This window comes from Chelonia mydas, chromosome 7, assembly GCF_015237465.2.
Source record: "Chelonia mydas isolate rCheMyd1 chromosome 7, rCheMyd1.pri.v2, whole genome shotgun sequence".
Lineage (NCBI taxonomy): Eukaryota > Metazoa > Chordata > Testudines > Cheloniidae > Chelonia > Chelonia mydas.
In genome coordinates, this window is record NC_057853.1 from 37,773,889 (window position 1) to 37,795,693 (window position 21,805).

At 41.6% G+C, this 21,805-nt stretch overlaps 2 protein-coding genes across 2 annotated transcripts in view; both read left to right on the forward strand.

Moving 5' to 3' along the window:
* Window positions 1–21,805, forward strand: part of TAMM41 (TAM41 mitochondrial translocator assembly and maintenance homolog) — a 176,572-nt gene that overhangs the window by 39,246 nt on the left and 115,521 nt on the right. The gene's annotated exons all lie outside the window — the stretch shown is intronic.
* The window catches only part of VGLL4 (vestigial like family member 4), a 156,230-nt gene continuing 150,469 nt past the window's right edge, over window positions 16,045–21,805 (forward strand). Inside the window, exon 1 of the mRNA XM_037905905.2 lies at window positions 16,045–16,083. The gene's annotated coding sequence lies outside the window, so the exon portion shown is untranslated. The remainder of the gene's footprint in view (window positions 16,084–21,805) is intronic.

Sequence of the window (21,805 nt, forward strand, 5' to 3'; positions counted from 1 at the left end):
ATAATTGAGAGGAATGTATTTCTCTAGAATTGTATTTTCCTGTGTGTATGTGTCTTCTGTTTTTGTAATCAAACTTTGAAAAAATAAAAATATTTTATATCAGGAAAATATCCACAGTTGTTTTGTGTGAAAAAATAATTTAGGTTCATAAGGTGCCTTTCACTGAACATGGGAGTGAAGACTGAAAGAATCACAGTCACAAGAATGTACAGACCAAATGTATATTACCAGATAATTCAAGTAGAGAACTAAAAAATTGCTCCAGCAAATTAACCCATTTGTTGTATCCTCTTCATATTTCATATAGGATGTACCAGTTTTTCTTACCTGAGGGTGTTTATAATTCTATTACATCTAGAGGCCTCAACAAAGATCAGGGTTCCACTGTGCTAGGCGTCATACAAACACGCAAACGTTTTACAAATGTGAAGAGCGTACATTCTAAACAGACAAAACAAAGGATGGACAAAAGGAATATCTGTATCCCCTAATTCATTATGAAGTGAAGAAGGATTAAGTGACATGTCCAAGGTAAAAAAAGATGTCTGTTGAAGAGCTGAGAACTGAATCCAACTCTCCTAATTCCCAGTCCAGTGCCTTGTCAGCAATATCAGATTTTGATCAGTAAAGTCTTAAATGCTTTGGCTCCCGTTGCTTCAACGACTGTCTCAGAGATTTCCTATATGCTGGTGCTGAGGCAGTTAAAATATTTTGATACCCCTGAGCTAATATCTGGCTGAGAGCACGATTAGCAAAGCTCATAGGCACATGCTTAACTCAAGCCCTATTCACATAAGGGCTTTGTTTCAATATAACTGGACATTGAAGATTTGATTCTAACTAAATTTCCATCCTTTGGTTACTTTCAGTTGTTTCTTTGTGTTTTTTTTTTTTTAAATAAGGCAAATAGGGAAGTATGAATAGACCCTTCACTAAAAGAATCCCATTAGGATGTTTTATATTGTAACATGCTCATATTTCACATATTCTTTTCATCACAGTCCTCACTGACACAAGATCTTGGGATAAGCAACTGGTTATGTTTAAAGTGAGTGAGGAAATGCATTAGAGATGAGTTTGAGCTGTGGAGGAGAGGGTGAGAGTACAGTTTCTAAACAAACCAGAAATCTAATAATGTTTTAATGTGGGATTGCTGTTTTGAGAGGTGCCTACTCATGAAAAATGGTTCAGAACTTTAGAAATAACTTGATCTGATCTGTGAGAGTGAGGTTTGACCCCGGTTTCTGCTATAGAGCAGAACTGTCTTCATTGTGAGCCTACTTAGCTGAGCAAGGGCATATGTTTAATAAGTAATGTTCTCTGGGGGGGATGTATTGCTCTCTGCTCAACAGCTAAGTAAACATTTTTATGTGCAACAGATGTTTTGTATAGAGCCAAACCCTCCAAAGCTTTAAAATGTAGGCTCCTTCCAGTGACTCAGTCTCTTTCATATTACAGGTGTTCCTTTATTGTAGAGCTTGCCTGTAACTTGAGTTGGTTTTATTTGTCTTACATAACTGAAGTAAGCCAAGCTAAGATATGCACTGCATAGTGGTGAACTTTCTTTGTGCACAGCAACAGAATGGGCCATTTCTTATTCTCCAAGGAGAGGATTAAAAATCCCAGTTTGAGCATGCCTAGTTTACTCCATCTGTTGATATGTTACAAATATTCCAGTCTGTGTAGTAAATCTTGTAAGAGAGACTTGAAAAACTTCTCTTTTGGTTGGTGTAGGCAGAAGGCTTTTCTTTCAATGGGTTCTGCTCTGTAAATCATTTATCTTTGTGCTTTTAAAAGTGTCCTACCTTTCCCCTTGAGGCCATTGGTCTTGTATGAATTTAGCTTTTTGGCAGAAAGCCATGAATGAATCATAGGCAAGTGCAGCACACATTCTGAGCTCCTCTCTTTTGTACAGTTAAAGTTTTACATTTAATTTTTCTATGTATTTCAGATATTTTTGTTGCTTTTGAAGTTCCCAGCAATGGTTAGAAATGACCCCTTGCAGTTTACAGCTATAATTCACTAAAATAACTAGCAATCATGGCGTGGAAAGCTAGTTTTAGGAGAACATGTACTGGTAACTGTCTTCAGTGTGATAAGGTGTATTTGCCCTTCTACAATGTTAGTGACTTCCTCTACTTCAAATTTTCATTACATCTGTAACTTTGTTTTATTGAAAAAAGAAATGGAGTACTTGTGGCACCTTAGAGACTAACCAATTTATTTGAGCATAAGCTTTCGTGATACAGTATGCATCCGATGAAGTGAGCTGTAGCTCACGAAAGCTTATGCTCAAATAAATTGGTTAGTCTCTAAGGTGCCACAAGTATTCCTTTTCTTTTTGCGAATACAGACTAACACGGCTGTTACTCTGAAACCTTTGTTTTATTGCTCTCTCTCCTGCCTAAACCGTGCCATCCTCCCATTCTCCTGCATGTTTCCCTGCTGCTTGGTTACATCTCACTTGGATTTGATTCCCAGCTAGTTCATTCTCTTCTCCCCAAAACATTCATTTTACTGGTCTCTGGCAGCTCCAGATCTTGTTTCCCTCACCTCATCATCCTGTATGAGCAGTGTGCCCAGTAGAAGCAGTTAGGTGGGTGGCTCCTCATTTTGAGGTGCTTTAACAGGCATCCATGCTTTCTTCTCAGTGAAAGACATCGGTAGAAGCTACTAGACACTACCATAGGCGAGTCAGCATGATGGGACCAGCTAGCTCTCCTCACACCAGGCAAGAGCTCTTCAGACCACAGTTTGAGAAACACTATAGTAAACTGTATTCTGTCTGGACAGATAAAGGGAACTTTTAAATCAAGATTTCTCAGACCAGAGCTGGCAAAGTAGCAAAAATAGGTTGAATGGAAAAGTCCCTGTCCTGATGCAGCATCTATGTCTGTTAGAAACCTGCTTCTCTCTGCACCCACCCATCTCAGGAATGGGCCCCTTTGTCAACAAAAATTTGGTCTCATGAACAACCATCTGAATAATATTTCTGTATCCTGATCCTAGCTGTGCAGTGACAACCATACTACAGATGGTTACATTTTATGTAATATAGCATATTATGTATGAAATTGGCCAGCTGCTCCGGAGTGGATGCTCACTTCAACTAATATCGCCCGTCCATCAAAGATGGGTGGTTCTCCCCCTGTGTAAGTCCTTTTTTTGTTGCAGCAATAAGTGGGACATAATTAAGATTTGCCAGTTCTTCCAGGTGTTTAGCCATATGAAGCTTCAATGATCTAATGCTATATTTAGAGTATCGGAAGTTGAAATTGAAGTGCAGGCTCTTTTAAATATCCTCACCTATGCCTGAAGAGTTCTCTCCTTTGGCATACTTTATCTGTTGACTTTGCATGTCAGTGCATTTGACTAACAGACTGAGTAAGGTAGCTGCAGGATTAGTTAAAAAGCAGATAGTCACCTAAGAACTATAAGTCTAACTTTCCATGGCTCCTCCATAATGTCCTGTGGTTTCAACATGTGCATTGATGCTTTGAGCAAATAGTCTTGTCAGAGAAAATCAGAGGATCTGTCTTGGTACTTTTGCATAGTTTCAATAGAAAATGAATCTTTTCCATTACCTGCAACTTGAGCAGAGGGTGACTAAATCAGAGTATCCCCTCCCATCCCCACCTTCTCTCATAACTATCATACCAAGCAGCACCAAAGAATAGGACTACTCCTCTCTGTAGGATGCCTTTTCCTATTAGATATTTTTAAATTACCAACATGCTCTGGTGATCAATGTGGGGTTAATGTCTGTGAAGTTATGAGATCCATTGTAAGATGTTCAAAAAGTGCAAAGCATTATTACCTCTCCTATCAAGGCAATCTGAATCCCCTTTTTGTTGGACCTATTTTCTGCATGTGTGTAAAGGTTTATTCTTTTGTATATGTTATCTTTTGATGGAAGAAATAAAGTATGGCTTGGTTTATATAGCTAATGACATAAAACTTCTGCCACACTCACTGTTTCAACTGTGCCACAAAGATTTGCAGTTGATAAAATTTCATTTTACCATATTTTGAAATTTATAAATCTGCCATAACAAAACCTTTGACTAATCTTGGACATGTTTATTGGTAACAGGAGAAACAAGAGCAAGATGCTTACAGCCTATGTTTTTGTGGATTTTTACTCAGGTGTGTTAAATTGAGTAAATTGAAGAATAGATTAAACTGTAATAAATTAAAACAAAGTTTGAGATCAGATATAAGTGTATTCACAGAAAAAGAATATTGCAGGTAACCTTTGGAACCTAGTCTAAAATCATATGTCTCAGTAGTGTCTTCAGAATCCAATCATCCGATCACATCTTGGTCTGTGAATAATCAGACTTTTACATCCTTTTCTGTCTTTTTTTTTTTTTTTTTTTTTTTTAAAGTGCACACAGTGGCAAATCCTGATATACAAAGGGCTAACGTCTGACTTGATTTACACCCCCATGCAACCCTGTTGACTTTAGAGGACTCCCATAAGTTTTCAGTCAGGGTAGGAATTGGCTCCTAGAAGTGGTCGTCTTCCTTTCAATAGCATTTGTAGGCAATAACATTGTCAGTCCTGTTCATTTTGCTTCACTTGCTTTTCCATTATGCCATAGGACTCTCTTTAAAATCCTGGATCTGCTACTGAATGCATGGACATCCTGCTTTATGATACAAAGAAAGGAAAGCTAATGAACCAGCTATAGGTCTCACTCCTTGCCTTACAGAACCCTTCCTACATGTCTTCAGTCCTGCACTACACACACAGTCTGTTTTTTTGGGATATTTGGTAAAGTCAGGTGTTTGGAACCCTAAGCATATTTTTATTTATTTATTTATTGCTGAAATCTTGCTGGTCTCTTGCTCTCCACTGACTCAGCGCTGTGAGGCTTAGGTATGTGTTCTGGTCATTGTGAGATCACACAATCTATCATTTATTCTTAACAGCCTCTTTCATTCTTGCTTTGCTTTTTGTTACCTTTAAATAATGTATACTAAATAGTCACTTCCTTTTTTTCTACTTTATTTGTAACTTCACTGGGAACGCCTCTTCAAGTAAAAAGGAGTCAATTTGTTATTTCTTTTTTAAAAGAAATCCTGCTTCATATTTTACCTGTACTAGGCCATTTGGAAAAGTGGAAACTTCCATCTAGTACTATAACATAGCTCTTACATCCACTTGCAAAATGTGCTGGCTTTAGCAAATGGGGTAAAGGAGGAAGAAGGGGACACACATGTGACGGGTGCAAGTCATGTCACTTACAGCACTTCTGGAAGACACTGATAATATGGTGATGAGGGCAGTATGAGAACTTGAATAGATTAGAATACCTCCTTGTTTTGATTGGATAAAATGCCTGATCTTAGAAGTGCTCCAGACCAGCAGCAGCAGCTGTACTGATTTAGCATGGGACCAATGATTAAAAGTGGTTGGGACATGCCCTTTCGCACCCGATTACTCTTGGCTCCGTGGCGTATGGAACTTTGAGCAAGAGGAAAAACCCTGGAGGGGGCCCTTAATTGGCAATTCTCTCTTCATGTACAATAAGACCTTCTCTGAATTGATAGTTGTCCATAAAGGTGGTGGTGGTCAAAAGAGCATCAAGGAATTAGGTGCCCAACTCCTGTTGAAGTTGAATGATATTTGGACGCTTAGCTCCATTTGTCATCTTTTTGAAAATCCTGGCTGTATTTGTTGCACACTTGCTCAGTGGTTTACAGGCATTGTAGTTCAAAATTTTTAAAGTACATTTTATGAGCAAGTATAGCTTTTTGATTATACAGAATTGTCATCACACCCTGCAATGAGGCAATCTATAAATCCTTAACTTTATAATATTGCTACAGTAATTTTGTATCTGGTCAGAAAAGGCAACCTGTTCAGATTTGCTTGATCCTGGATCTTAACGAACCATGACTGTACGATGACTTGTCTCTTCTCCTGTATGAATATTAAGGTAAAAACAATGAACTCATTGCATTTGTAGTTTGAGCTTAATTTTTGTTATGAAATAGAAAAGGGATGGAGCCTGAAGAAATTTTCACAATTGTTTGTGTTTGTTGGGTAAGTGCATGTTAAACAAGACTCTTGTAATCCAAAGACTGACTGTGCTGAATTTTTAACTACGTCAAAGGCTAATTTTTCTAAAGGGATTTTATTTTAAAATTACATCTGTATACCATTTATAACATACCATTATACTATCCTGTCTTTTACACTGAAGTCTCTATTGGAAGTATAGCTTCTAAAATAACAAAGCGGTCACTTTGTTTATTTTTAAAGTTTTATTTAAAATATGTTTATTAGAATTAACAAAGTTTTAACTCCAGAGAATATTTTCAGTTTAATATTACAATTCCAAACAATGCTACAATACTTTAATGAAAAAGGAAAACCAATAAGTGTCTTCAAAAAGAAAAGGAGGACTTGTGGCACCTTAGAGACTAAAAAATTTATTTGAGCATAAACTTTCATGAGCTTCAGCTCACTTCATCAGATGCTACAGCTCACTTCATCTGTAGCTCACGAAAGCTTATGCTCAAATAAATTTGTTAGTCTCTAAGGTGCCACAAGTCCTTCTTTTCTTTTTGCGGATACAGATTAACACGGCTGCTACTCTGAAACCTGTCAGTAAGTGTCTTGTATTTCAACAGCCTTGGATACCTATAGTACTTAGGACTGGACTTGCCTCTATTCTAGAACAAAACAAGTAAGTCAATTGTGGTCCAACGTTCTGATGCAGCAAAACTAGAGTCATTTCTGTTTCTATTGGACTCTGAAGTTACTTGGTAGTTCTCTTGAACACAGTGCTGCTGTTTTGTTCCTGCTCCAATTGAAAGTACTGTCTCTTTTAATCTTCCTTAAGGGGATGGAGTAGACCGGTGAGTTTCAGACTTTTGTATTGGTGACGCCTTTCACACAGCAAGCCTATGAGTGAAACCCCCTTATAAATTTTTTTATTGTTTTTTATATTTAATACTATTATAAATGCTGGAGGCAAAATAGGGTTTTGGAGTAAAGGCTGACAGCTCGCAACATCCCGTGTAATAACCTCACGACACCCCCCCCCCCGCCCCGGGGAGTCGTGACCCCCAGCTTGAGAACCCCTGGAGTAGACAATTGATTATACTATGAAGAAGGCAAGCTTTGCCTTGAAGTATTGAATAAATTTACCAAGTATAACTATCAAGGCTGATTCCCCACTCTGGCACTCCAAGTGCAGAAGGTGGGGCCCCGCAAGGATTTCAAAAAAATTAATACTTGCCACTCCAGGCTTGTATTAAACCCCCAAGGTTACAGCTTTTCTCTGACCTTGGCTTGGTAAATGCTATCACCACCCAAGTGAAAAACTGCCTCTTGCAAATCCTGGAAAAACTCACTTGGGAAGTTTTCCCTGAGGCCCCTTGGCTTTTACACCCATCCCTCGGGGAAGCTGGGAAAGAAAACAAAGAAGGGAAACCCAGCTGTTGCCACCAGCTAATTGAAAAACATATGCACAGACCTTTTAAGACACAAAACCAATCAGGTTCTTAAAAAAGAGTAAATTTTATTAAAAACAAAAAGAAAGAAAATACATCTGGAACTTAGGCTTTTGCTAGATTTTAAAAGAACAATTCCAAAAATGAAGCACCCAAAATAACTTTCTTGGGGGTTCAGCTTAAAGGTAACAAGCAAACAAAAGCATCTGGAGTTAGCACAGAGGAGTCCACAAGCCTTACAGAAAATAAAATAAATAAACCTCACTGTGTCTATCTAAACATTCCCTGTCCCAGTGAATTCTTCTAGGTATAGATGATGAATTTTCATACCTGGTCCAAACTTTACACAGTATTTCAGCTGCCCCAGTCTCTTCAGCCCAGAGAGAACAACAGAGAGATGAAAAAAACCACCAATATTTTAAAATTTTGGAAGTGTTTTCTTAAGTCTTCCCATATATGCTACAGTGTCATGCGTTTAGGCATGCTTTTGATATAGTATAGCAATGTAAATGGATCTAGATTTCAAAATGAGAACTTTAGATGTAAAGCTTAGTGACGCTAAAATATCTTTTTAAAAAATTATTTGCATATGGAGCTATGTGATTTGGGTTAGATAAGAAATGTCTTGAAGTAAATTTTACAAAGCTGGTGTCATTTGTGAACTATGACCCTTGATGATATTAAGGCAAGATGTAGGTGGAGCCAGATCCAGAATATAAACTATTACTGACAAATTAAATGTTCCAAGGTAACAGCAAACCTTATTAACGCTGACAATGTTTTGTGATAGCTTTGAAAAGGGCTTGCTTACAGTGGCAAAAACTAATAATCTTTGTGTTGTGCTTGATTGTGCAGAATTTCAAGTAGTACATTAGGAGCTTCTGTTCAGAGAAAGCTGACTTTACAAGCTCCAATCTGTTGCCAAGGAAAAGGCCTGTAATGTCATTATTAACAAAACTGTAAAAATCACAATAAGAGGAGAAGCTGAAACTCACTGAACTCTGCTAAATTTCTCTTGTAAGAGCTATGAATGCCAGCTGGCAACTTACCTCCCACATGAACACTTAAGAAAAAATTCAGCTCTTTGTTGTTATGCACAAGTATATGTGACTGAAAAGGCTTATAGCAGCGTTGTGCCCCAGACCTGCCAGCTGCACAACCATATGAACTGAAATCAATTTTTAAAACGAATTTCTTTAACAAAGCCTGGCTTGTAGCGTAGCCTGTGCTGAAGTATTCCACTGCTGCAGGGAGTGTGTGCATTAGCACAACCGCCTCCAGAGTAGTAAAATGTGGTATTGCTTGTGTCTGTGTGTGAGGAGAGGTTAGCTTAGGGCATTCTTTATTCAAATGTGAGGGGGAGGGGGAATATTTAATTTCCTTATATGGCCATGGAGCAGGTGTCAGGTTTGATCCTGTAACCCTATTGAAATCAGTGGGAGCTTTCCCACAGTAGGCACCACAGAATTGGGCCTTCAGCACTACCAGTAGGCTGTGACGACACTGCAGATAAAAAACATGTTTAAAACTGGGGTTTAATAATAAATAGCGGTAGCTGGTCAAACCAATCCCTTATATTTCACCTAGAACTCTATTGGAAGCCAGTGCAGATGCTGAAACACTAGTGTAACTTGCCCGCTGTATGAAACGGTACTTATGAAGTGGGCCACAGGTTTCTGCATATTGTAGAAATCCCCGTATCATGGTGCAAACGGAGGAAGAACTGTGGCAAGTTCCACAGCTCAGAGAAAAAGTTACAATCAACCTTGCCAAGCGCAGATGGTAAATACTCTTGAAATTGCTGTTACCTAGATATCCCCCAATGGCTGTTGATCCAACAAGCATCTGATGTTTCAAGCCTTATACTTTGCACTGTTTCATTTGCTTGTTTCTCCCAACCTACAAGCGTTACTCCTCATTCTTATCTAAGTTCAGTCTGTCAACTGGCCTTCATCTATGCCCCCATCTCTGTAAAGCACAGGGTAAGGCAGCTGCATTGACCGTGTCACATGAGATGGAGATGGGTGTCATTTGCACTGAAGGTACTACAACCTCACTGATTTTTCTCGCAGCTCCATATGCACATTGACCAAGCAGGGTAATAGGATGGAATTCCTCAGGAGAGAGCCCTTGGGGCACATAAAAACAGGTCCTTCTCCTAGTGGAAACAGTGTGCCTGGCCTTCTGGGATAAGGTGTGATCAGTGACAATGGAATGACTACTATCCTTTGATCCCAGTCCAACTATGACATATAAAATGTGGTCTAAATGTGCTGAGGCAGAAACAATCCCATGTGGGCCCTGTGTTCTTCAAGCAGTATCCCTATGGGTGGTCCACTTTAGATGTGCATGTCTCTCTTGAGCCCTTGATCTGAGATTTTTTCCATTAATATCCATTAAGTCTGGACATGCTTTCTATGTATCCTTGTGCCCCACACCAAGGCTATGGAGGGCTATGCATGGGAACCACCCTCTCTACCATCTTGGCCAGAGACAGAGCATTAGCAGGTCCATTTTGAGTATGCCTTAGTTATTTTTTTGTGCAGCTTACCTATAGATTTTGTTTAGGATTAGTTTAGTGTTGTTAGATATAAGTAGTGAGAGGATTGACTTGTTTCCTCTCCCTCCCCTTCCTCTGGGGAGCCTTATTCTCCTAGCAGGACCTGCCTGGCTTGGCAGGTTTCAAACGTTGCCTCTCTTTATGAGAAGCTACCCTGGTTAGCGATGGCCACTCCAAGTGTGTCCGTTGCTTGGGGGAGTCACATGTGTCCCCCAAGTGCAACTTCTGCCTGACCCTCAAATCCAGTCTGAGGAAGAACAGGATGATTAAACTGAGACTGCTGATGGAAAATCTCCCTTCCACCTGCTTCTGAGTCAGGCCAGGAGACCCCCTATTCCCCTCCCCTGTACCTCTGTCTCCAGACCGATCTGGTAACCCTTCAGCCTTGGCACAGGTTTCCTCTAAGAAAGGAAAAGGTACAGAGGCCTCAGGGAAGGATTCGAAGAATTGGAGCTTGGACTTGCATCAGAAGGAGCAAAAGAATGAGCCAAAAAGACTCAAGGCACCTACTAGATCCACCGTCTTGGAGGCCTTGACCTCTCGGCTCAGCACCCTAGAGATGAAAGAGTGCTTCTCAGGTACTGGCATGGCCACAAGTCCCAGAGCTCTAAAGCAAAATATGGTTCCAACAGGGCCCCAGTACTGTCTACGAGGGACAAGGAGGCAAGACTAAGCACTCCAGACTGGTATTGTCTGGCAGAGCCCTGCCATTGATACTAGGAAAACCACGGTGCCAGACACCATCAGTATCTGCATCAGTACACTACCCATCAACAGGGCGATCTACTTCAGCTACCATGTCAGTACCAGTCCCCTACTCAGTACCACCAGAATTCAGGTATGCTAAGAACTTGTCTGTGACGGATCAACCAGAGTCCCTACTGCTCACCGGTACCAAGCATCTCTAGGTACAAGATCCCAATCTCCAGATTACCATCACCTTCTGGTACTTTTTTCTGCAGATGCCCTTCTACTGGAATAATTGAGGAGGACAAAGGAGAGTTCCAGTCATCTCATTTATCTCTGTACAGAGCTACCCTATGTATCTTTATAGGAATCCATTCTTTGACATTCACAAGGAAGATCCTCATGTTCGACAACAAGAGTGATGGAATCAACCTTGCATGTCACCCGCTCTCATATATGCTCCCCCTCCCCCGTGGCCATGCTGGGATCCGTGGGCTGCATCTCAGCAGCAGTGTGCCAGACCCCTCCAGCTCTGTCATATTGGGAGCCTGGAATTGTCCAATTCTCTTCTTCCCAACCAGCCCCGCAACAAGAGGAGACATTTGAGGAGCAGGAAGCTATGGTGGATAAAGAGGCCACCCCTCACACCTCTATTTAATACTCATCTCCAGATGAGGCAGTTATGCCTCCACTGCCTTCCACGGCCAGTGATGTCTAGCAATTCCAGAACCTTGTAAAGAGGGTAGCTGACGATCTTCAGATACCCATTCAAATTGGTCAAGGACTTGCAACTCAAATACTAGACATCCAACTGTCAGCAATACCCACCAGGGTTGTGTTACCCATTAATGAGGCACTCTTGGACCCAGCTGTGGCTGTGTGGCAAACACCTGCTACCATTGCACCAATTTGTTCTCCCCAACTATTCAAAATTTTTGTTCTCCCACCTCCACCTAATTCCATGGTGGTGGATGCCATAAATGAGCAGGATAAGCAACCGCCTAGAACAAGGATTAAAAGAATGGAAGTTTTGCTCACCTGTGATGCTACAATTTTCGACTGCAAATGATCAGGTGATCATGGCTAGATATAATTTTCAATCTGTAATAGATTTACAGCTTTTATTGAACGTTTTCCACAGGAACATAGGGAATAATTTCCATCCATCACGTTGGGGAGTCAATCATGCCAGAACCTCTCTTCAAGTGTCCTTGGATGCCATGGACACCACTTCCAGGCCCATCTCTGTGGCGGTTATGTGCAGGGCATCATGGCTTCATTCTTGGGGTTCCTGAGAAAGGATCCAGAACACTGTTGACGACCCTTTGATGGTTGAAAGTTGTTCTCTGAGACAACAGATGAGTCCCTGCATGCACTAAAAGATTCCAGGGCCAATTTACGGTCTTTGTGTATACACACCTATTAATAAGAGAAGATTTAGTAGGTCACAGACTACTGAAAGATCTCACCCTGCTCAGTTCTCTGGATTTTATAGATCCACTGAACTTCCTGTGAGGAGCCAATGTAGAGAGCAAAGCATTGGAAGGATGTAATATTTTAGTGTCATTCAAGAGGCAGATAGTTGTGTGTTGAGATTTTTTAGGGGTGGCTGTATTCATTACCACTTGTAGTAATCCAGTCTTTGAAGGCCTGGATCACTTTGGCTAGGTCATTGTCTGGCAGTGTGTCCAAGCTGTCTTAACAATTGCAGAAGGAAATTGTCATTTCACTGGCATTTCAGCCATATCTGAGTGTCAAGAAACCAGAGAGTCCAGAAGAACTTCAGGCTAAGGACCAAACTGACTATTTGAAGGTACCCTCCCTCAATATTGGGAGAGGCTTTGGTGGTGGCTAGTCCTTCAAAATATATCAGCATCACCTCTGTTTTGTTCAGGTTTCGTTTCAGGCAGCTTCCTCTTATCCTGGCCAGGTCTGAAAACAGTTGGGTGAGAGTGCTATCAGCATTGGAACTGGTAGAGGAAATAAAGACAAAATCTTGTTTAAAGGACAGCTTCAGTGATTAGCAAATAAAAGAACATAACATAAGAATGGCCCTACTGGGTCAGACCAAAGGTCCATCGAGCCCAGTATCCTTTTTTCCCAACAGGGGCTAGTGCCAGGTGCCCCAGAGGGAATGAACAGAACAGGTAATCTATCAAGTGATCCATCCCCTGTTGCTCATTCCCAGCTTCTGGCAAACAGAGTAAAAAGAAATCATGATTAAAATCTAATTAAAAAAAATCTGAGTAAAAAGAAATCATGGAATAAAATGTGATAGATGTTGAGGCTTGTTTTCAGTCCTAATATACTTGTATGGTTCTCTCCAGTATTATGGGGACACTGTCAACTTAAAAATCATGTCCTTTTAAAAAAAAAGTTTGTTAGTCGTAGCCCCATAGCTTTCTAGAAATTCTAGAATTTAAAAAAAACAAACAAACAGTGGCATGGGAATGCCACTAGTTAAAGTTGCATCATGATATCTGTGGACCTTGCTAAATCCTTTAAATTCTATATACTTAGTTGGATTTCTCTGAAATTTGGTGTGTCTCAGGAGGGTGCAGAGTAGGGTTAGTGACCCACATTTGGAGTCATTTGAGTCAGAGGTTCCAGAGACATGTCACTTAGCAATAGAAACTTTTTTTTAAATGGCTAACACCCCCACCCCCTCCGCCAGACCTAGAAATCAAACTATTGATATGATGTGGGTCAGAATGGTCTCAATCTGTCAAATTTTATCCAAGGTTGCATATGGCACTCACTAAATCCTGGAGGTTAAAATCCACACCCCTGAGCAATGTAGTTATGCCAACCTAACCCCTGGTGCAGACAGCGCTATGTCAACAGGAGAGCTTCTCCCATTGTCATAGCTACCGTCTCTCACGGCCGTGGATTAACTACACCAATGGGAGAAGCTCTCCCATCGCATAGTAGCATCTCCACTAAAGTGCTACAACGGCGCAGCTGCAGTGTTTACATGTAGATAAGCCCTGGATGAGTCATACCTTGATGCCCATGAATTCACCCTTCCATTAACCTAATCTAAGGATTAATCACAACACCCAACCTAAGACAAAAGGCATTTTGAACTGAGTGGCTGGAGGTTGCTACGATTTGTGAGTAACCGTTAGCAATTTTAGTTTGCGGAACGTAATGAAAGTGTTTGGGAGGGAAAAAAATTAGACAGACATGTAAATGCTTCCTGGGAGGGCTACGGTATTAGGGGTGGTGGGGGGAATGGGGTAGAAGGATTTGGGGCTGCAGCAAGGGGTAGGACATTATGGGAAGGTGGATAAATGGGATGGGTAGTAGGGAAGGGGAGATAGCCTGGGGATTCAGGTGAGGGATGCCTTTTATCTCTAGCTATGCCTGTGCATCCCATCTCTTGCATGCCAGCCACTCTACAGGTCTGTCAGTGCACCCTGAACTTGTGCACCTCAAGTCTCTGCCAATGCCCCCCACGGCTCTGCCAGTGCAATCCAACCCAGTCCCCGACCCCACCCCCCCAAAATCTATAGGACTGGAGAACAGGGGCAGTGGCACCCATCAGTGCCACATTCATATTCTCTCTCTCTCTCTCTCTTTTGCCCTTTAATAGTATTAGATGGAATCCTATGGCTGAGACTGAATGGGTTGTAAAAGGAGGTGAAGAGCTTGTATGTTAGCAACTGTAGAGTAGGCAGTGTAAAAGTGTGCGTTAACGGAGAGTATTGGAGCATTGCTGAAAGAGGGCAGAGTTAAGGTTGTATCTCCTGGTTTCCAAAAGTGAGTTTTGCTCAATTCAGCATTCCACAAGGGATGGCATACCACCAAACAACCTTAACTTGCAATAATGTAGGGGGTTTTTTGGCCAGTGATGAATATAGTTGTTACCTTGTGTTTCTTTGGCTTTTTTTATCTGCTTGGACAATGAATAGGCCAGTTTGACTTTCAGCTCTTTTAATGCTGCAATGTTTGGGTTTAAAACACTACAAACTGTTTGTTTTAAAACTATTATGTCTTTTATGTGTATATAAATTCTACTGGCCTTCATTTTTACAGAAGCTTGGTTTTACTAAATCTAAATTAGGGTCTTAATTTTCTTCTTTTAGAAAACTTCCTGTTTATGTATTTTAGCGAGCACATACAGTTGGTGCTATCAACAGTAGTTAGAATGAAGGTATGTTGCTTTTAATCAATAGGGAATCTCTGCTTTAACAAACTGTTTTTTCTCTGCTTCGTCATTTGCAAGATGAAAAATATATTTCTAATGTTTGTCATAAAGTACAAGACAATGAAATCTCAGCTTTCTTTCCTAGTGCATAGGATCTGTTGCCTAACAAAAGGGCAAATGAAAATACATTCTTTGAGCATAAGCGTTTGTGTGTAAAAAAAAACCACTTCTTCAGATGCATGGAGTGAAAATTACAGAATTTATTTTTTATTTACAAATCACAAGCTCTGTAATTTTCACTCCATGCATCTGAAGAAGTGAGTTTTTTTACACATAAACGCTTATGCTCAAATAAATCTGTTAGTTTTTAAGGTGCCACCGGACTCCTCATTGTTTTTGTGGATACAGACTAACACGGTTACCCCTCTGATACTTAATACAGTCTTTAACATCCTTTGTAAAATCCCTCCTTCCCTCTGCCTGTGAAACACCCAAGTACAAGCGTAATCTAAAGAGCAGAGATTCTCCCCCCGCCCCCAGGAATCCTAGACTTCATTCCAGCAGTTGCACCACTCAAAGCCTGCTCCAACCCCTCCCACAACAGCACGTTGCATTGAAAACAGTGCTGTAAACCGTTGGAGCTCGCCAAACATAGCAAGGCTGCTTTTGTGTGTAAAGCAGCAGCCCAGGGCTCCTCCCACCTTCAGCCTGCTTGGATTTCCCTGCCTGCCTCCTCCCTGGAGGAGGGGGGATTTCCCTCTCCTTTCCTTTCCCCTTTCCCTGTGTGTGTGGGTGTGTTGTTTTTTTTTCTCTACCTGCTGAGGATGTGATGTCAGGGTCTCATTATCCTAATCTATGCTGATCTCATGGGCTGGCTCAGCCAATGGGACGGCCCAGCTCTCCCCACCTGCTAGGAAGAGAATTCCGCCGTGCCTGGGATTTTTCCCTTGGCTACTCAGTGCAGCGAGTGGCGCTGGGGGAGGCCGGGCCGGGGCTCTTGCAGCGCCAGCTCCCTTGCCGGACTCGCCTTGTTTGGGTCTCGGCTCTGGAGTAAACAAACAACGCCCCCCCCCCCCTTGGCTCCTCCTGCAACCGGAGCCCTGCTGCGCGCTGAGCCTGGCACTTGTTGGAGCCCCGGCCACGGTGCGTGTCCCGCCGCGGCGCTGTGGGGGGGGGAGCAGCCGCCCGCCCAGCCGCGTGGGGTGCGCACTGCACACTGGTGAGTGAGCCGCTTGGGCGGGAGGGGAGAGGGAGGCTGCCGCAGCGGCGGGCGGTGCGCTCTGGCCCCGGGAGCGGGTTGGCCAGGGCCCGTGGCCTCAGGTCCGTCGCCGCAGGGTTAGAGCCCTGCTGGGTCCCGGCGCTCGTGGGGGTAAGTGCAGAGGGTGCAGGTGCCCGAGGAGGCCGGTTCGGCTGGTGCCTTGGTTCCTCCGTGGCTGCACCAGAGGAGCCCTGGGCCCTCGGACCTGGAGTGGGGGTGCTCGGGGCTGGCTTGGGCTGTGCCCTATGCTGGCCTTCCTGCCCCCCTTTGCTTCCGGCCCCCCAATTCCTGACTTCTCTCCGCTCCGGCTGTGCCTGCCCTGGGACCCCTGTGCCTTCTCGCACCTCGGGCTACACCTGCCCTGCGTCTCTGGCTCCCCACGCCCGACACTGCCACGTGCCTCCTTTTGTCCTGGGCCCTTGGCTGCCTTTTGTGACCCCTTCCCTGGCCCACGAGCCCTCAGCTACTCCAGTGATGAGTGCAGTGCAAATGCTTGGGTAGTGCCCATGTCTTTGCCTTGCTAATGGGGCCAAGGGAGCATCTCTTAGCTTGGCTGTATTACTGCGGGCACTGACTGCAGCCACCTCTCTTCTGCATCCCACAGACTCCTCCTCTGTATAGTCCTGAGGAAATGTGAGCTGGGGAAGCTTTGAGCTTCCTGTATGTGCTGTGGTGTGGGGGATTTCCTAGCACAGAATATCTCCTGGGCTCCCTGGCAGTCATGCAACATACTGAGAAGGTTGGCCAGAGCTCTCCCTTGGTACCAAGGACCTAACTTGAGGATTGTAGCATGGCAAGCTCCATGTAGCGTGCGTGTGGAAGGGACGCTCATCCTTTCTCTGTTCTTGTGTTGGCGTTCTTGTGCTACTGTGTAATGCTTGTGGTGTAATGGGAAGAGAATGCATTGATTCCATCTGGCATTGAAAACCTAAGTTTAGTTTCTCAAACAAAGTGATTTCAGATGATTCCATCATCAGGGAAATTGGCAGCGTGGTGGAATGCTGGATTCTGAGGGGGGAATGCCAAGCAAACCTGCCTCACTTCTAAGCAGATCATTTTGCAGAATTTATTAGGACCAGTCATGCTATTAGTAATCCTAGTTACTAAATCCTAGTTACTAAATCCTAGTGAGGGTGGGAAGGAAAACTCCCCACCCTATTTCAGAAGGCGGGTTTTCTGTGATCCCCTCATCTTGCCTCTGATGTCCTGTATCCTCTCAGAGCTTGTCTACACTGGCACTTTACAGGGCTGCAACTTTCTTGCTAAAGCGTGTGGAAAAAATACCCCCGAGTGTAGCAAATTTCAGCGCTGTAAAGCATCAGTATAGACTGTGCACCAGCACTGGGAGCAGCGCTTTAACATTGCGAGTGTAGACTAGCCCTCAGTTCCATATAGGACTGACGCCTCCTTGCAGAAGAGGGGATGGATGGAACTTCTTCTGCAGGCCATGAGTGCCACTCCTAAGTCAGGCAGGAGTGTTACTCAAGGGATGCAAAGTGATTTTTTTTCATACCCCTTCCAACATCCATCTCTTGGAATGATTGTACTATTTCTACAATGCTCTCATGCTCTGCCAGTCTATGTGGAAGTGGTTGGAGATCCAAATTTTGCCCTGCAAACTGTTGGTCCCCATCATTTTAAATTAATATTTGAGTTGACGCAGGGTGAAGGCTTACATACATGCAAAAGTTTCACTAGTTATACAATTATACCAATATATCTGTACCAGTCTAACTATCATTTTCAATGCTCTTATTCTGGAATAAGGGTGTTCACATGGGAGTTACATTCATATAGCTATATTTGGCCAGCTTAATTCACACCTTGATTTAAACTTTGCTATGAAACTTAGAGGTATAACTTTCCCTTGCAGACAAGCCCTGAAATTTCTTCCGTAAAATGTGGTTCTATATTGAAAAGTCAGTCTGTAAGAATGCTTTTAGGATTCATTGTTTAAATCTAAGTGACTCTGTGTAAAATATATTCCATTTATAGAGATTTTTCTCTATTTCCCAGTTGTGTGAACTCAGCCTGCGATTGGCATCATACTGAATTTGTTCTCCTCAGGCATAATTGGAAGTAATAATGTTCCGCTGGTTAAACTATGATTTCAGTGATACCTGGGCAACCCTGTTGCCTTCAGTGAGCTTTCACATGTATAACTGATGGGAATTTAGTAACTTTTCTATTGATACAGAATCCAGCTTACTTTAGTTGTGTTGGCTTTGGAAGGTGGACAGGTGTAAGAAGCAGGGGAAAAGTGATTCCACCCCCCCCCCCCCCCCCTCCATGAAAGTAAACAGGTATCACTGAGTAAGAAGGAGCTTGTTTTCTTTGGTTTTACAAAGTAACTTTTTTGAGTAGACCTACACTTTAACTGTCTGCCTCTATCTTTAAAGTGAGAGTGTGAGATTAAAGAGTCACACTCACAGTACAGGAAACTGTAGACATGGGAAGCTCGGGATGAAATTCTATGGCCTGTCTTTATTATGCAGGAGATTAGATTAGTGACCTCTTTGGCCCTAGAATCTATAAAATCTGGCCATAATGGTCCTTCTAGTCTTAAAATCTATAACTTGGATGAGAACTTTTCTCTACAAATTTTCTTGGCCTATATTTTCCTGTTTGTCTGCTATTGAGGAAATTTGTCGTCAATAAGTTTTTTTTTCATCCTAGCTTCTCTTCTTGATCAATCCATTAATTAAATCCAAAACCTGCATTTGGGATCAGTCTGTTGGCATGGAAAATGTTGGAGGTCATAAATGCAACATTCTGGATCTGATTCTGTTAAGCACTCAGTAGACCATACATCTGTCTACCTAAGGAAATTGACCAGATGATGTCAGCGGTTCTCAGCATTGAGCCCTGATCTATTCTTAAAATGTAGATCAGTCTAGCTACGTCAGTCAGGGCATAGATTAAGCCAACCTAACCTCCAGTGTAGGTGTGGCTAGGTCAGTGCTCAGAACAGTGGTTTACTTACATCAGTGGAAAAATCCCTTCAGTCGATGGAGGAAGCATCTACGCTACGGCGCTAAACTAAAACAAGTGTGCTGTTATAGTGCCCATAGTGTAGGCATGCCTTGAGTTTTGTTGAAGTGGTCCTGAAAGCAGTTTAACTGGTAGTGTAGGTGAGCCCAAATAGTTTCAAGCATGGCTAATAGAGAGCTGGTAGAGCTTGGTGAATTTCTTAGTGTACTCAGACCTTTCAGACTGTGTTGTAGGATCAAATAAGAAAAGCAGGGCTCTGAGGTGGGAGGATTTTCTTCTTTAAACATGCATACCTTTGATAAATAGCAAATAAAATACATTTGGGAAAAAATGGGCAGGCTAAGTAGATTGCTTTCTGATAAAGTTGAAAGTTCCCTACAAAGAAAGGGTTTTTAAATTCACCTTATTGTCATTATATATTGCAGGTGTCAGATCAGTGCATTATGTTACAGAAAGTGAGCTGCAATATCTTCCAAAAACAGGACTATAACTATAAGAATGGAATTTCAGCTTTACTTTGAATTACATTGTTTTTGTTGGCTTATACTTCAGACATAGTTCCTAATAGTTTCCTTTTAAAAAGGTTACTTTATTAAAGGGGGATTGTGCACATCAAAAGAAGAAAATGATGCAAGACAAATTGAAAAGCTTAAAGACAAGAGACTGTATAACAGATGAATTGCACCATTAGGACATTTCTAGTCTAGCACAAGCATTATAAATGTTAGTTATTAAAATTTCCAACTCTCATCTTCTAATTTTACATTATTTAACTTGCAAAGAACCAAGAGGGTCTCAGGTATCTATCCAATGACCGCATGAATACCAGGATAGAAGGTCTAGTCTATAATCTGGAACGCCCATTGTCAAAAGGTGGTTGTCAGTATATTTATTTTTGTTCAAGCACCAAAAATGGTAGTGTACATTGTAAAAAAACAGACTTGATCCTAATATTTTACATGAGATATTTACCCACCAAGATGACTTACAAGGAGCCACTGCTTACTCCCAGAAATTGATGTGTCTGATGGATTCATTAGATTGATCGAAGTATCAACAATTCTGTCTTGTTTAACTTGGTCTTTTAATTGTTTATGTGCTGTAATAATAGTTTAATCTATCATGGCATTGATTAGTGTTGGAAGAGGGGGAGAGATAATAAATGTTGTAGTGGAAAAAATGCAAGGAAAATGGGAAATTTAATGGCCTAAAATCAGTCATTGGTGGTTATCCATTCAGTTTTATTAAATATTTAAATTGAGAGAGATTTGCTATGGAATCCGAATCATTCATGTATGATTCACGTGGATACCCAATTTATTGCTGAACATTTCTAAAACCAAATTTACTGCCTTTATGAAAAAAATCATAGGAAAAGCATACTTAGTTGTATCTTCCACTTCCAGAAAAGTGTGTGCTGAAAATGTATTGATCCATCTGACATTGAGAGAAAACAACATTTAAAAAAATGTTTCCCACTGAGTGTAGGAATGTACCAACGTGTCTCAACCTTGACTTGGGGGGACCATCTCTGGGAGGAAGGAGGGTAGTATTTAAGTTTCCATGCCCATTTGCTCTTTGGTTTCTCAGAACAAACTCTCAGTAAAAGTGACATCTCATTGTTATCCATTACATTAGGCTCCGCAGAGATCACCAACTCATTTCACATAGGCCACTAAAATTCTTTAAGTATGCATTCAGCCAAAAAGATGGTAGTAATTCAGGTCACTGTGAGAAGTGAATGAGAACCAGACCCTAACTGGTGATGTAGCCTTGAAAAAGTCTCGGAACCTGTCTACTGAATTCCACAGCTCCTTCATTATGAAAATTTGGAATCCTGTGAAACCTCAGACACTTTATCTTTTACATTTAACAACCATGGTACTTTAGTCAGATTATTTACCAGTGAGTGCCATATGGATGAATACAAATTCTAAATCTGAGGAATGTGAAGTTTAAACTGTGAAGTTTGAATGTAATGTGATGTGTGGGTCATCGTCATGAAGTCTAGCTGATTTATTATAAAACCTTGAAAGTAGCTTTACATATGGTCCTGAGTCACCTTGCTAATTTTTATAGTTTTACAATCACACTTTTTTTTTATATCTATCAAAGTGTTTTTTCCCTTTTGCTGTGCAATTGAGACACACAGATTGACAGTGCAGAAAGAGAGAAATTGACTATGTACAAAGTACTGCCGAAGTGTGATGAGTAAACTAGTGGGGGTTGGGGGGAAGATATCTATTTCTGTTCTAATCTATTTGTTACAATAATCTTAGCTGTTACTTAGATCAGTAGTAGGTACAAAGGATAAAATTCAGACAGAAATGTTATTAAGGTGATTGTGTCCCTTTAAATCTTACTGCGGTTTGGATCTTTCACCAAAACAGCAAAAATAGTAAGAACGTTTTAGCAATAAATTTCATAATAAGGCAGTGGTGCTATAACAGTTTTTATAGTGGGGTTGCTGAGAGCCATCAAACCAAACGTATATGATGAAAACCACTTCAAGCCAGGGGAGCTGCCTCACCCTGAGCTTTCAAACTTCTACTTTTTGACTACATGTGGAATGAAAGGTACTAGCTGGAAGGATTCCTTTCAATACCTTGCTTGTTCTTATCAGTAATCTCTACTGTTTTCCTTTCATGAACAATGGGCCCATGTCGTCTTGTCTGTCTTTAGACTGAGATGT